The sequence below is a fragment of the Porites lutea genome, chromosome 7, assembly GCF_958299795.1.
Source record: "Porites lutea chromosome 7, jaPorLute2.1, whole genome shotgun sequence".
Lineage (NCBI taxonomy): Eukaryota > Metazoa > Cnidaria > Anthozoa > Scleractinia > Poritidae > Porites > Porites lutea.
Window position 1 is genome coordinate 16,673,303 of NC_133207.1, and position 15,274 is coordinate 16,688,576.

General features: G+C 39.2%; 1 long non-coding RNA gene across 1 annotated transcript; it reads right to left on the reverse strand.

Moving 5' to 3' along the window:
* Nucleotides 1-8,290: 8,290 nt before the first annotated feature.
* LOC140943769 (uncharacterized) lies at nt 8,291-11,936 on the reverse strand. The gene is made up of 2 exons (XR_012166631.1): nt 11,854-11,936; nt 8,291-10,917 (listed from the first exon to the last, which is right to left on the reverse strand). It is a non-coding gene; the product is annotated as an uncharacterized lncRNA (long non-coding RNA).
* Between the last annotated feature and the right edge of the window lie 3,338 nt (nt 11,937-15,274).

The window sequence follows — 15,274 nt, forward strand, 5'->3', positions numbered from 1 at the left end:
ATTTGATTTTACATACACTGTAGTCGCCATATTGGATTAGTTCTAAAGGGGTTACCCAGGCATGAACTTGAAAACGCTTGGGCCTTTATGTAACCAGACAGTTAGTCTGAAGACAGACTCCATAACTCTATATTACAGGATACTGAAATTTGTCCCTCAACGACAGCAAAGACTAAAAGAAATACGCATCGTTGAACAACAGCCATAATAACTGCCACAGAAGTTGCATGAACAGAAAATTTCAACAAATACATATGTTCAGATTTATTGATCTTTGTGTCCTACAGGACACATATCATGAACAAGTTTGTGTCTTTAAAATTTTATGCATCAGGGATGCAGGACCTAGAGGTACAGTTGTAACAAAATCACTGCACTGACCATGGCAAGATGGACCTAGAAATGAGTTGAATACCCACCAAGAGCTTTACTTGAAAGACAACGCACATCTCAGACACTTGAAGACTCCACTAACATACACTGTACATCTACCACTGTGCTTAAGCCTGCCAGAAAAATGGAGGATGAATGAATGCCTGAAGACATCCTCTATGGAGAGCCTCCAGTTAGCTGGCAATCTGTTGGCTGTTTGCTGTTTCAGAGGGGGTACCTGCAAAAACAAAGGAAGCTACAGTGCAGGCCAGAACTAAGTGAACAATGCAGACGTAAAACTGATGCAATGGACGCATCAGTTCGGATGAAGGCACACGTCAGCCCTAACGTGTCAGGAAGCGCTAACGTGTCACTGCGACAGTGCTTTGCGGTGCATTGTTGAAAAAAAAAAAAAAAACAAATTCTTGGGTTTGAAGAAGCTCATTCTAAGGAACTTTTCATGACGATCTTCAGCCATGATTAATTGAGCTAAATTTGGTGACATGCAGGGTTTCACTTGTAAAATGCTCGGCACCCTAATTTTTTATGTGTTCATACACCTGTAGAATAAAAGGCGTTCTTTAAAGAGTTGAAAATTAGAGCTCTTATTTTGAGAGCGACAAAATCTGCATGAAATGAAATTATTTAGCAATTACTGAATGAGGCTGAGTAGGATATGAAGAATTATGCAGACTGAGGTGGATAATACCCTCTGAGATCTGCATAATTCTTCATATCCTACTAAAACCTAGAAATCCTAGAATTAAGCACGTGCCTTGCTGATTTGTGGTAATGTGGTGGATTGTACCTCAACATCATTAGTTAAAGTTGGACCAAAGTGTCATTGATTCAAATGTGGTCATCACAAGGAAAATTTCATTTACGAAAGCAAGTGTCGTCGTATGAGGTTCGACTTTTGATGTCCATTGTCATGTTGTGAAATATGACATCACTGTTTCCTCAATTCATGATCGAAATACAATGCAGATGTGCATTGGGTATGTAAAAATTTGAGTTTCAATAGTAAGTGAAAGTTGCATTTGGCATTTTGCAAGTAAATTTTTTGGGATTTGCCAGTTTGAAGCTTGATGACCATTCACTGACATATAACACCTCTAAACAAAGAGGTAGCTCACATACTACTGAGTCTTAATGTGCACTGTTGCATTTCAGGGCAGACATGTGTTCTCGTCAACTTTTGACTCATCAGCAATTGACTTGTACTTCTGAACACGTACTACGCATATATTTTGGTGCGCTTACAATCCTCCTAAAATAAGTGTGTCAAAGTTTTTGTCAAGGATCTTAGCCTAAAAGTAAACACCACCATCCAGCCTGTGTTTACCAGCCAGAAAATTGAACAAGAACTGAATGTGAAAGAAGCAAAGCCACTGATCGTAAATGAATAGTGTGTAGTTTATAACTTCCAATTCGACCTGTGTGATGCAGGCTATGTACATGTACGTTACACACACGGACATTAAATTTTACACAATCCTGTAAAAGGACATAAACAACAGTCCTCCGCCATTGCCAAACATAACAAGAACATGCATGGAACGATCCCTCAGGACCTGCTGAAACATTTCCAAGTGCTTAAGAAATGCAGGAAAAAATTTGACTGTTTAGTGTACGAAATGCTTTTCATAAGCCAAATTTCACCTTACAATCAGACTCTAGTCATGCTAAAGTATTTTCATAATCTTTGCACCCTGTTATGTTAATTTTCGTGCCACATCACTTTAAATGCTGTAATTGTCTAAGATTGTTGCCAATAACAATGCTGACAAAACTTGGCTTGGAGTCATACGCTCCATGGAAATTAAGAAACAGATTGCTTTTGATAATAATAACTTAGCCTCCTTTAGGAAGAAATAATATTAATAATAATTTGATCTACACAGTTAATTTAAGTGCAAGTGACAAACAGGCAGATGGGGGATGGAGGACTAGAAGGCAGGCAGCCTTCTCTTTTTATTTCACTTTTTTCCCTTCTGTAAACGATAACAGTCACCTTTTTCAACGTAAGGTAAAATTTAGTAACTGATAATTAGAATTTATTGTAATGTAACTGTAATTGTTTGTGTGTCGGAAACAAATAAATACATGTAAATATAATAAAAAATCGGATTGGATAATAATTATGCAGAATGTGGTTCAATTCTTATTAGCCGTTTTTGGGGAGAGCTCATTCTTGTAAATGACCAACTCTAGTTTATGACCACTTTTTCAAATTTTCGGAGGTGGTCTCTATGAGAGCTTTGACTTTACTAGAAAGTCCACCCTTCCCCAACTCAGGCAAGCAGGTCAATCTACATGCAAGTACAAATTAGAATAGAATAGAATAGAAAACTTTGTTATTAAGTGTCAGAGCCGTATAGGGACATTCCACCTGCACCCCCTCTATGGAAGGCATGATTCTGACAGGCCCTTATCTCTTAAATTGCGATTCCTAAGGTTCCCAAATCCCCCACTAATTCCTAAGGCCTTGTAGTAATCCGAGATTCCGAGGGGCCGTTGTGGGTAAAATGCTAATTCCAAAACCCTTTATTGTGGTTAAAATATTAGATTCCAATAGGATCCTTCTGGATATTATCACATTATGCCTTCCATGGGGTAGGGGGTGGGGGGTGCGGATGAAAAATTTGGGGACAGAAAAAAGCACGGCCATGTTCACCAAGGCTTAGCTTATCGATGTACAGACAAATGCAAAATAACAAAATAATTTATAAAGTCTTGAAAACAGAACACATTTAAGGATAGGTTTAAGCAAAGTTTTGTTGATCGAAAGACATGAGCTTAACAATTGAGCAATTAACCGCAACTTTGTCAACTATCTCTCGTTCCTTGAAATGAAAAAGTCTCAACTGTACTCCCGTTTTTAAGGGAATTACAAAGAGCTATGGTACATACATTGTTTTGATAGCTAAGACGTTAATATTGAGAGTGTAAATAAGAGAAATTCAGCTTACCAACTGACGATGCCTAGCTCGCTCGTTACCAAAGATGGCCCCGCTTCGTTGTTTACGATCGATTGCGGTTCGACATTTGGCCAATCAGAAACGAGTTACGCAGGCACGTGATCAAAGAAGCGTAACGCAACGCATGCGACCAAAACTGGCGGGAATTTTTTGCGTTGTTTTGTTGTTGTTTTTTTTTTCCCAAACAAAAATAAAATTCTCCCCCAGGCGGTTTTTTGGTGTTTCTTTCGTTTGTGTTTCGTTAAGTAAGGGATGCAGCCGCCCAAAAGCTGAACCACAGTCAAACGAGAAAACGATCCGGGTAGGGTAGGTTTACGTTTCTTTTGCCCCCTCTCGGCCTTCTTTTAAATTTTTTAGCTTAAAATTTGGAAAATATCGTAAAAAGTAAATGCCCAAGTGGCACACGAGGGGAGGTGTATCACGCTCGCCCAAATGGAGGGCTTCCTCGCAGGCTGGAGGGAGTTGCGAGGAGTCGCGCGTTCTCATGCGGCTCGCTTCGCTCGCCATATAAACCAGAGCTTGCTCGCAGACTAGAAATATCCAAGATAGCTTCACTCAATCTTAACCTGTTTTTGGTGACTTTGGAAGCAGGCGAAGGAGGGGTTCCAAAGGGAAGTGCCCATTCAAGGGCATGAAATCACGAAGCGCAAGCCTCACTTGTGCGCTAAACTTACACTCCACTTTCCTGCGGGTTAAAGGTGTTATAGAAATATCAACGAACAAACGGAGCAATCGTTTGAAATTTCTAAGCATTTATTTACCTTGATTACGCCTGCATAAAGATTCTCTATGAACAGACTATTTCCTGACAGCTTTTCTTTAAAATTACCTACAAAAGAAAAACAAACGAGAAACACTAGCCAGGGTAAATGAAAGAGAATCACTCGTATATCTACAGCTAACAATTTATATCAAAGACAGAAACAACTGGCAAAGACAGAAACAACTGGCAAAGCTAGATGTAACGTTATAACGGATTTCAACGCTTCAGCTTCAGTTTGCAAATTTAACTTAGTCTACTGGTTTAGTTGGAACAAACCGGCTTCATTAAGTTAATTGGCTGATTTAGCAAGAGAACGGGAACGTCATTTAACGACGGGAGAGCGCGCGGTAAGGACTAAACACGACTTCCGGTGCTCAATTTGCCAGACTGACTTTCACTTTTGGGGTACCATATTGGATTTTCCAAAGAGTTTAACCCATGATTTTGAGTCAAAATTAAAAAGTTTCTCTTTGATTGTTTTTTTCTCAAAATAGAAGAAGGAAAGATTTTCATTTCGGGGTGCCATATTGGATTTTTCCAAATTGACGTTTGTTTTGAGTCAAAATTGGAAAGTTTTTTTTTATTAATTTTTTGTCAAAATAGAATAAAAAAGATGTTTGACAATGTTTTAGAAGGTTTAAAATACCGAAAAGAGCGTTTATAAAGCCTTTATATTTGGGGTGCCATATTGGATTTTTCCAATGTGGTTAACCCATGATTTTGAGTCAAAATTGGAAAGTATCTTTTTGATTTTTTTTTTTCAAAATAGAATAAGGAAAGATGTATGACGATTTTTCAGACGGCTGAAAAGACCGAAAAGAGCGTTTATAAAGACTTTCATGTTGGGGTGCCATATTGGATTTTTCCAAAGCGGTTAACCCATGATTTTGACTTAAACTTATAAAGTTTGTTTTTGAATGTTTTTTTTTTTGTCAAAATAGAATAAGAAAAAGACGTTTGACGACGTTTTAAACGGCTAAAAACTGTCTCTCAGTCCCAGATCTAAGATAGCGATTTTAATACACTATAGCTAAGCACTATTAACAATTCGTTTGTTTAGCTGTACATGTATTGTCCATAAGCATCTGCACCACTGAGTTCTAATGATGGTCCTGGCTGATATTGCATAATTCGTCCAGGGCAGAGGATAAATATTTTTCCTTTCACTGATAAAATATTCTTTCATGACAGGTTTTTGTTCCAAGTCGTTAATGTTATTTGGCACATTTTCACCACCTAGTAGCATCTTGCAGTCAACTGTTATGCTACACTCATAGAAGAGTACATTTGTAACATAAGCAAAACAGCATTTGTGTTATTAAGCAAAGCCAGGAAAACAAGTGAATATTCTTTCTCAGAGCTGCAGCATTTTTTCATTTATGGTAACTGATGAGCATTACTTCAAAATGTTCTATTGCAAGACCGATCCTTGAGGTACCTACTCGGGTCTGTGGGCCAGGAGCTCTTGGCCTGTTTCCAAAGTAAACATTTTCCAAAGTAAACATTTTTCGAAAACAAAATGACACTTAATATTTATAGATTTTCATTAATAATTTCTACTTAATCCAAAAATAGGTTGACTAAGCTTAACCTCTGAGCTTTGATTACGGTGTAATTGACATTAGCTGACGCTTGGTTTATGTTCGGCAAATGATCTAATACCCCCCCACCCCACCCCCCCCCCCCCACCTACGATGTTAATTAAAAGTTTGTCTTAGACGCCTTTCCCTGATAAAAGCCCCCCAGTCTAATAGACGCCCCCCTTGAAAATTAATCCAAAATAATTGGAAATAGCTCAAAAATATTACAATAATTCAAATTGTTCAGTTTCTTGCTTGGTTAACAAGGACTTGCGCATTGCATCCTGTTCAAATCTCAAGTTCAAAGTAAGGATATGATGGGCTTGAAATGACGACATAGCGACGGAGCATACATGCAGACAGAGGTTACGTCTTTGGGAATTAAAAGAGTGATGTGGATCTCTAGACGGCGTAGACGTATTAATGGATAAACTGGATATTCTGCTATATAAATTCTTTTGATATTTCCGCCGAAAGCATATTTAGTCTTTATTGAGTTTGCTACAGTTAGGAAAATAAACGCCTCTCTCTTTTAAACGCCTCCCATTCATCAAACGCCCTTTCTTCGACCCCTAAAATGAAATAAACGTCCCGTGGTCTGTTAGATCCATTTACGGTATATACCATATCAGCCAGGCCGTTTAAAGAAAAAAAATATGGCTCATAATCTAGTTCACAACATTAACTCAGCGTTTATCAATGAAACTTGACCTAGTAAAGAACAAAAACTTTAAAAAAAATTAAGCCTGAAATTGCATATTTCAAATAAACTTCTTTGATTTTCTTGGCAGGCAAAGCAAGTGGATGGCAGCCTAAACTTACCCCGGCGTTTATCCAAGCAAGCAAAGACGTCATCATTTTAAAAAAATCAAAATGGCCAGAAGCACTCGTACCTATTAGGAAACAGAGACAGTAATCACTTTTCTGGATACTTATATAAACAAAGGGGAAATATTTAAAACAGAATCAATCCTAGATTTACATACATACACCGATCTAAAAAAAAGACTAAACCAAAGGAGATTTTCCAGTATACAAGATATTTCCTTTCACGTCGCCGCCCACGGGTAAAGAAAGAATTTATAAAGGGTGGGACACTTAATAGATTACTCAACCAAAACACTTCTGAGAAAACTGATTTGAAGATGATGTCAACAATACAGTCGAATCTCTCTTAACGGACACCTCTATAAGACTGACACCTTTGTGAAACGGACACCTAGAGTTGGTCCCTGCCTTTGTTTACTCCCCTTATTTGACTCTTTATAAGACGGACATCTCTCTAAGACGGACACTTAGTGCCCGTTCCAAAGGTGTCCGTCTTGGAGAGAGTTGACTGTATATTATTTTAATCGCAAACTCAGCATGACAGAGTCTTGATAGATATTATAGAAGATCCATCTATTTAACAATTATTCCATGAGTGCCAGTTGGATATGAGATGGTGGATAACCAACGAGTTCCCTCGCTCACGCGTTCTCGCGTTCTCGCGAGGCTTGCCTCGTTCGCCCAAATAGGAGAGTTTGCTCGCAGGCTAAAGGCTCAAAGAGGTCACTTACTAGGCCTTTAGGAGTTTTATGATTATCTATCTGCCACCGGTTGTTCAAAGGAAGGATATCGCTTTACACCGGATAAATCGCTATCCAGTGGATAAGTGTTAACAAAACAAACCGCACTATCCACTGGAAAGTGATTTATCCGGTGGATAGCGTTATCCACCTTCCGAACAACCCGGGCAAGATCTGCAAATACAAAGCAGAGATAGTGTTGTCTAATTACAGGAGATTATTTCTGCACGGACAAGGCGGATGTGATATTAATCTTTCTATACCCGAATGACGCATTACTTTGGCTGTACAACGTTCACAAAATCGGTACGAGACCTGCGAACGGGCTTTTGACCGTTACTCTTACCAGCTTCCTTTTCTCCTTGACATTGTCCATGTGTTTTTTCTCAAAAGAAGTTCGAAATGTTCTCAGTATCTTCATTTAAAAAGTGCAGTGGATTTAATCGTATAGGGACACTGGGAAAAACCATTTATTAACACTCCATGGCCCCTAACTACTCAGACACGTGCATGTCAGCAAGACTTGGAAACGACCCCGGAAATAAGTTTGACCTGGGGTCTAGACAAAACGTGGACCCTCCCTTCTGGACCCCTTTTTGGACCCCCTTCTGGACCCCTTTCTGGACCCCTCTTTTTTTGAGCAGTCGTCTTCTTTAGCAGCACGCAAAGTTTTGCGGATACTGGCGATATATTCGTTTGTCAGCCTTTATAGTACAATCATAGAAATTTTATTTGTATCTTGGAAGCACTTTATCCGGTTACCTCAACCAAGTATCAGACTTTCAGGTTCCAAGCAGAGCTCGCGAAAGAAAAGCTCACGCGCACCCCTCAACGAACGACAAAGAAATCTTGTTTTAAAACTGATCGCGGTATCTCTTCTCGTCTCGTCTCGTACCATCTAAAGTCGTGTTTTTTGTTTGTTTGGTTTTTGTGCATTACGTCGTATCGGAGGAGAATCCAAAATATTTTTTGCAATCTGCGACCGAAAAGAGGCCACCCTTTAAGTGAAGACAAACAAAACTGAAATCAAGAAAAAACTTTATTTTTTATTTTGTCTCTATTCTTCGAAAATAGTAGACATAAGCAAGAACAAAAATTATATCCATTAACAGTCAATGGCCAGTTATGGCCGACTTAGATAACACGGCTGCATGTACAGTGTATGTGCCTTCTCTGACACCAAAAGAACAACATGCACTTAACGAGAAAATAAGGAATTTCAGCGAAGCAACATTTCGATGTTGCTAGCGTCATTTTCAAGGCAAAAGTGTTAAAAGTGCCACAGAATGTCGATGATGGAAATAAGAGTTCAGTAAAACACGAAGGCGCACTATAAAATGACTATATAAAGTAAAAGTTATAAGCAAAGGATACGTAGGATCTATAAGAGATCTAATCAGCCTAAAAATAAACCAGAATTTTTCACAAGCAAGGCTGATACTACGTGAAAAAAGTTGACTTTGCGAGACACCAACATGACTGAAACTCGATAAAGTAGAGTTGCAACTGTGGACTGCTGTTTCGTCCTTTTTGGGTATCGTCAGCACGGAGTAGCAAATTTAAAGGACGCCAGCTTCAGCAGCTTCAATGCAAGTACATTAAAATAAAATGCACAGTGATACGCTCACGGTATCAAGTTCCGTACCTCGGCCACGCTTGTAAGTAGCCAATTGGTTTGCCTCCAGCCAGTTGGGATTCTTAAAAAATGTTATGTTCAATTTGAATTATTTGTTTTAGTTGTTTGTAGATGGACCCTCGTGCCCTCCGACACACGCGTTGCCACACCACGTGCTCCGAAGAGCAAGGAGTCCAAAAGTGTCAAGATAGTGTCTCGCATACAAAATGTAGATAACCAAAACCAATCTGGAAGTGAAGGTAAATATAACATGCAGAACTTTATACTTCTTCATAAACTAAAGCTTCTGTAAACCAAAATTTTTACATTACAAAAATGAAAGCTGTAAAGTTTAAGTGGGCAATTAAAGAATTTTCTTCGCAATGAACCCGCGAAGGAGATTAGGATTATGTTGGCTCAAAAAAAAAAGGATTTAAGGATGAGTTTGAATTTCGAAGGTTCGCTGTTGTTGGAGAAAGTTTTTGACGTAAAATGCATCTTGTGGAAATATGTTAAAATTCCTGCTGCCTTTCAATCAAAGTTTACAAAACTGAAAAAACGTGGGAAAAAGTTTCCTTAACCTCACTTTCTTACGGTTGAACTACTATAACAGAGTGAAAAATGTAAATTTTAACCATCGTTAATTTCAAGCTAATTTTCTTGGTTGCTGTTGATTGGCAAATAAGCCCTGGTCTTCCGTCGGAAGTACCCTTTTGAAGTGCGCTTTCGTGTTTGACTTTCAAACTGATTCAGTTTTTGCTGAACAGACACGTTTTACGGTTTGCACGAAACTATGCATTTTTTAAGTCTTGCTGCATGAACTCTTATCCGGGTTTGAATTTGTGAATTCACTTAAAGTTAGCAGTTCAAATTGCCTTATTAAGCGATTTCGCTGTGATTTCATGTACAACGTACTTTCCATGTGCAATTCGATGATATTGCGCGATATCGTCAGGCCACTCAATCGCATCAGATCAGTGAATTACTTAAACGCCAGATGTTATATAATATACGCTATCACTCCGTATCCTTACTGGACGAGGCTCCCTCATTTAGTGTGGAGGAAAGGAGTGAACCACTTAGAAGGTAATTGCATGGCGATCAATATGACGTTATGTTTCAAAACGTTCTTTTGTGTCAAATCACAGCGATTGGTTTGTGGACACTTGGCATTCTTTTACACTTTAAACTTCAAAACAACGCTAGTAACATCGAAACCTCGACTCGCTGAACTTTTCGTATTTCTCCATGGAACTGTGCCAAATAAATCGGCCTTTTATAATAAACCTACTCCTATTCCTAGTCCTACTATGGCCATGTTCCTGTTCTGGATCTTGCGCTTCAATTTGGCGACTTCCCCTGTAGGAAAGCCGACCTCGCTGCTAATGGCATCAATCTTGTCTGTCTTCAGACCAAGAGCCTTGAAGGCATCCTTGACAAGCTGCAAGTATTGGTTAAATGTTGGTTTGCTCATCTCACCTTTGGCTGAATGACACACCGAGTTTCGTAAAAGGCGAAGCTGGTCAATCGCTAAAGCGACGGTTTCATAATAGTCACCGCCCGAACTCACCACAGATGCGTGGAAAGTTCCAAGGGGTAACCGTTTCACGTACAGTTCACTGAGGGTCTTGTCATGGCCCTTGCTGTCAGGTAAGGCGAAGGACTGCGCAAAAATTGTGGCCTGAAACAATGCTGTGCAATCCCACTCCTCGTACGACTGATGGGTAGGAACTTCAGGAACTTTAGGAACTTTTTTTTTGGTTCTCCTCCTCTCTTCAGCCCTGAACAATTTCCTCACGGCCTCAGAGTCATCCCAGAGTTGCCAAACTGACCCAAATTTCCTGTCCCACATTAGTCTGAAGGTCTCACGCAAGGCTTTCGGAAAGTCATCAGTGACGATGTCGGTGAACTTGAAGAAGTTCAACTGGTCATCTCGATACCGAACCCTGACCATCCTTTTAACACAGGGGTCTGATCAGGCCCCCTTCCCCACTCGGGAAACGGGGCCTTAGTTGTCTGTTGGATACAGCACTATCGTCTAAAAAAGAATATAAACGAAACAATGGGATGGACCTTTTTAAACGACCACTTAAACTCAGACCAAAGGAAAATAGACCGAAAATAAAAATTAACAACAAATAAAATAAATACTGAAATAAATAAAGACTAAAATGGCTGATAAAGTTGACATAAATTAGTTTAACAAAGATAAAATATTCACGACGGTTGAGATAAATCAGTGTAACAAAAGCGAAACACTTCCTATCCAAGCCTCGACAAAAGCATTGAAAGCTAAACGGGAAAAACCGTTATTAATACGCTTTAATATTCATATCCTTCTTGTCGCTGGTGTCAGTTTTGAACACCAGATTTATTCAGTGTAGTTTATCAGCATTAAATAAGCCATCGCCGTTCTTAAATTCTTCACCATAACGTCAAAACCATTATTTTTGACTTGCAACTGAAACGACTTTCCGGTTTCGTGATACACAGTGATGAAAAAATGCATATTTCAGTTCAGTTACAAGGATTACAGCTAGCCAAATTTTCTTGCGTGGCTGACCGTTTTGAGCTAAACTTACTCTGACAACGAGCCTCGAACCTCTGTGAGTGTTAATCTGAGATGGGATTTAATGATTTTCAACTATAGACTGTTAAGAACCTATTTTGCAGAGTCATTCGAACACTGACTTCGACCGCGGTGGCGAACGCAAGCTGGTTGCGAAACTAACGAAGGGAACCTTGTCAGATCGGTAAGCAAAGAACTCGAAAACAATCGAGGACTGTAAACTGTCTATCTAATTAACTGAACCAGTTAAAGTGCTCAAAATATGCGTTATTAAAAAGGCTCTAACAAGTTATTAGAGGACGATACTAATCGTCTGTCACTAACCATTTTCACGCTTGGCTATGCTAAAACACATTGCTGACAATCTAAATCACTAGAACCAACGTTAAGTTAATTGTGAAGTACCTTCAACGAACAGCGAACAGCTTCGAGAAAAGGTGGACTGTCTGCAGTTCTTGACGTGTCTTGAGGTACGTCCGTAGAGTCGCGAGCTTTGTACGAGCTGTTTAATTAATGGAATGATTGTCGCGCCATGATTGGTTGAGAGAAGTAGGTTATGACACAAATAAAAAAAACTATGCCAAATCTGGAAGGGAAAAACCCCTAACTAATTAATGAATTAAAATTAATCTTGCTTTGGTATCACGCACTGTTTTGCCTGCAACAGTTCGAGTAAAGTCGAGTAAAGTAAAGTCTTCGACTGTTCTTCCCACTTTCTTTCTTTTTGCTCCGAAATTTCCACTTGGTTTTTCTCAAAGACGTTCGGCTTGTTTTCATGACTTACAAGGCGCAGAGGAATGAACAGAAGCACAATGGGGAAAAATCCCCTAATCAGTGATTGGTTCAGAGAAGTGGTTTGTTTACCACAATGCGAAAAGTATCCCAAACCTATTAGGGGGAAACCCCTGACTGATGTTAATCTTGCTATTGTATGCCGCACTATTTTGGCTGCAACATCCATAATACCGGCGAGAGCTGCGAAGGAGCTATTGAAGGTTGTTCCCTCTCGCTCTCTTTCTGTTTTTACAAAGTTTTCTTTTGTTTTTTTCTCAAAAAAGGTGGCAATGTTCTAAGTCTTATCATTCAAAAAGTGCAATGGATTGAATCGAAGCGAAACTGGGAAAAAACCCTTATTAACACTGCATGGCCCCTAACTAGTCAGACACGTGTGTATCAGCAAGTCTTGGAAACGACCGCGGAAACGACTTTGACCTGCCTGAGGTTTGAACATCGAAAACGAAACTGGGAATAAACCTTATCAACACTGGATGGTCCCTAAATGGTCAGAAATGTGTTTATCAGCGTGCCTTGCAAACGACCCAAGCGAAATTGGGAAAAACCCATGATTGACATTGAATAGCCCCTAAATAATCATACATATGTATATATAAAGCATGCCTTGCAAAAGACCCCAGAACGACTTCGACCACTGAAAGTGAAACTGATAAAAACCCCTATAAACATTGGATAGTCCCTAAATAGTCAGACATTTGTATATAAGCGTATCTTACAAAAAACCTGAGACTCGACCATTGAAAGCGAAACTGGGAAAAACCCCTTATCAACACTGGATGGTCCCTCAATAGTCAGAAATGTGTTTATCAACGTGCCTTGCAAACGAGCCAAGGAACGGCCTCGAACATTGAAAACGAAATTGGGAAAAACCCCTGATTGACATTGAATAGCCCCTAAATAGTCATACATATGTCTATGTAAAGCATGCCTTGCAAAAGATCCCAGAACGACTTCGACCACTGAAAGTGAAACTGGGAAAAACCCCTATAAACATTGGATAGTTCCTAAATAGTCATACATATGTATTTGTAAAGCATACCTTGCAAAAGACCCCAGAACGACTTCGACCACGAAAGTGAAACTGATAAAAACCCCTATAAACATTGGATAGTCCTTAGTAAATAGTCAGACATTTGTATAAAAGCGTATGTTACAAAAGATCTGAGACTCGACCATCGACCATTGAAAGTGAAACTGGGAAAAACCCCTATTAAAAATTCTGTCACTTGTGTATGTCCATACCTAACAAACGACTTCGACTTCGGCGAGGGGTGAATATTGAAAGCGAAACTGGGAGAAACCCCGCATGATTTACTAGAAAGTTACGGGCACGTTCCGTCTAAATAATCGTTATAACCTTTACATAGAGAGTACAAATCGGAACTCCGGAATGTTCAAACACTACTGGGCACCGAAATTACAAATGACAGCTAAAACCATAATTACGGAGTTTTTATTAAGTCCAATTTGGGCCAAATAAGGCTTAATTTTAATAGTGTGGTGTTTGGTGAACGGGGACATTCCAACGTTACGATCAAGGTACAAGCGAGGGGCTGTAACTACAGTAAATCTATCAATGCTTACAGTCCTCTTATGAATCCTCCATCGTGACCCCAGATATAAGCACGACGAGCAGGTCCTTGGGCGGGTGCTTTTGTGAGTGGGTGGGTGGGTGCGTATAAGCGGTGAACGGGGAATAAACGAGTAGCGATGGTACAAGATTATATGCTGTTTACTGGCATATTTATTGCCTTCAAGTTAGGGGGAAAAAAAAAATGGCCCCCTTAATCATAAACTTACTTCGCTTCAGTGTTGCCATTGCTTTATCCCTGACGTCCTTGTGCAGTTTTGCTTATTTTTCTCTTCCGGGCCATTTTGTCACTCTTGTCCTTTTGCTTTTGCAGAACATTAACCTTATACAGTAAAACAAGGAAGTATCATCCATTAGCTGTTATAACTCTATAGACTGTCTCTCAGTCCCAGATTTAAAACACTAAGCACTATTAACAATTCGTTTGTTTAGCTGTACATGCATTGTCCATAATACAAGCATCTGCACCATTAAGTTCTAATCATGGTCCTGGCTAATATTGCAAAATTCTTCCAGGGCAGGGGATAAATATTTTTCCTTTCACTGATAAAATATTCTTTCACGACAAGTTTTTGTTCCAAGAATCAAATGTTATTTGGCACATTTTCACCACCTAGTAGCATCTTGCAGTCAACTGTTAAGGTACACACATAGAAGAGTACATCATTTTGTAAAATAGGCAAAAAAACCATTCGTGCAATTAAACAAAGCCAGGAAAACAAGTGTGAACATACTTTCTCAGAGCTGCAGCATTTCCTCATTTATGGTAACTAATGAGCATTACTTCAAAATTTTCTTTACAAGACCGATCCTTGAGGTACCTACTCGGGTCCGTAAACATTTTTTAAAAAACAAAATCATAACAGTTGATATTCATAGATTTTCATTAATCATTTCTAACAAATCCAAAAACAGGTTAACTATAAGCTTAATTTAACCCGTAAGCTTTGATTATTAACATTAGCTGACGCTTGTTTTATGTTCGGTAAATGATCTAATAAACGCCCCTCCTACGATGTTAATTTAAAAAGTTTGTCTTAGGCGCCTTTCCCTGATAAAAGCCCCCCAGTCTAATAGACGTACCCCTTGAAAATTAATCCAAAATGCTTGGAAATAGCACAAACATATTAAAATAATTCAAATTGTTCAGTTTCTTGCTTCGTTAACAGGGACTTGCGCGTTGTATCCTGTTCAAATCTCAAGTTCAAAGTAAGGATATGATGGGCTTGAAATGACAACATAGTGACGGAGGATACATGCAGACATACAGGTTACGTCTTTGGGACTTGAAAGAGTGATGCGGATCTCTAGACGGCGTAGACGTTTAACTAATGGATGGAATGGATATTCTGTTATTTCTAAACTCTTTTGATATTTCTGCCGAAAGCATAATTATTAGTCTTTTTTGAGATTGTTACAGCTATGAAAATAAACGCCTCT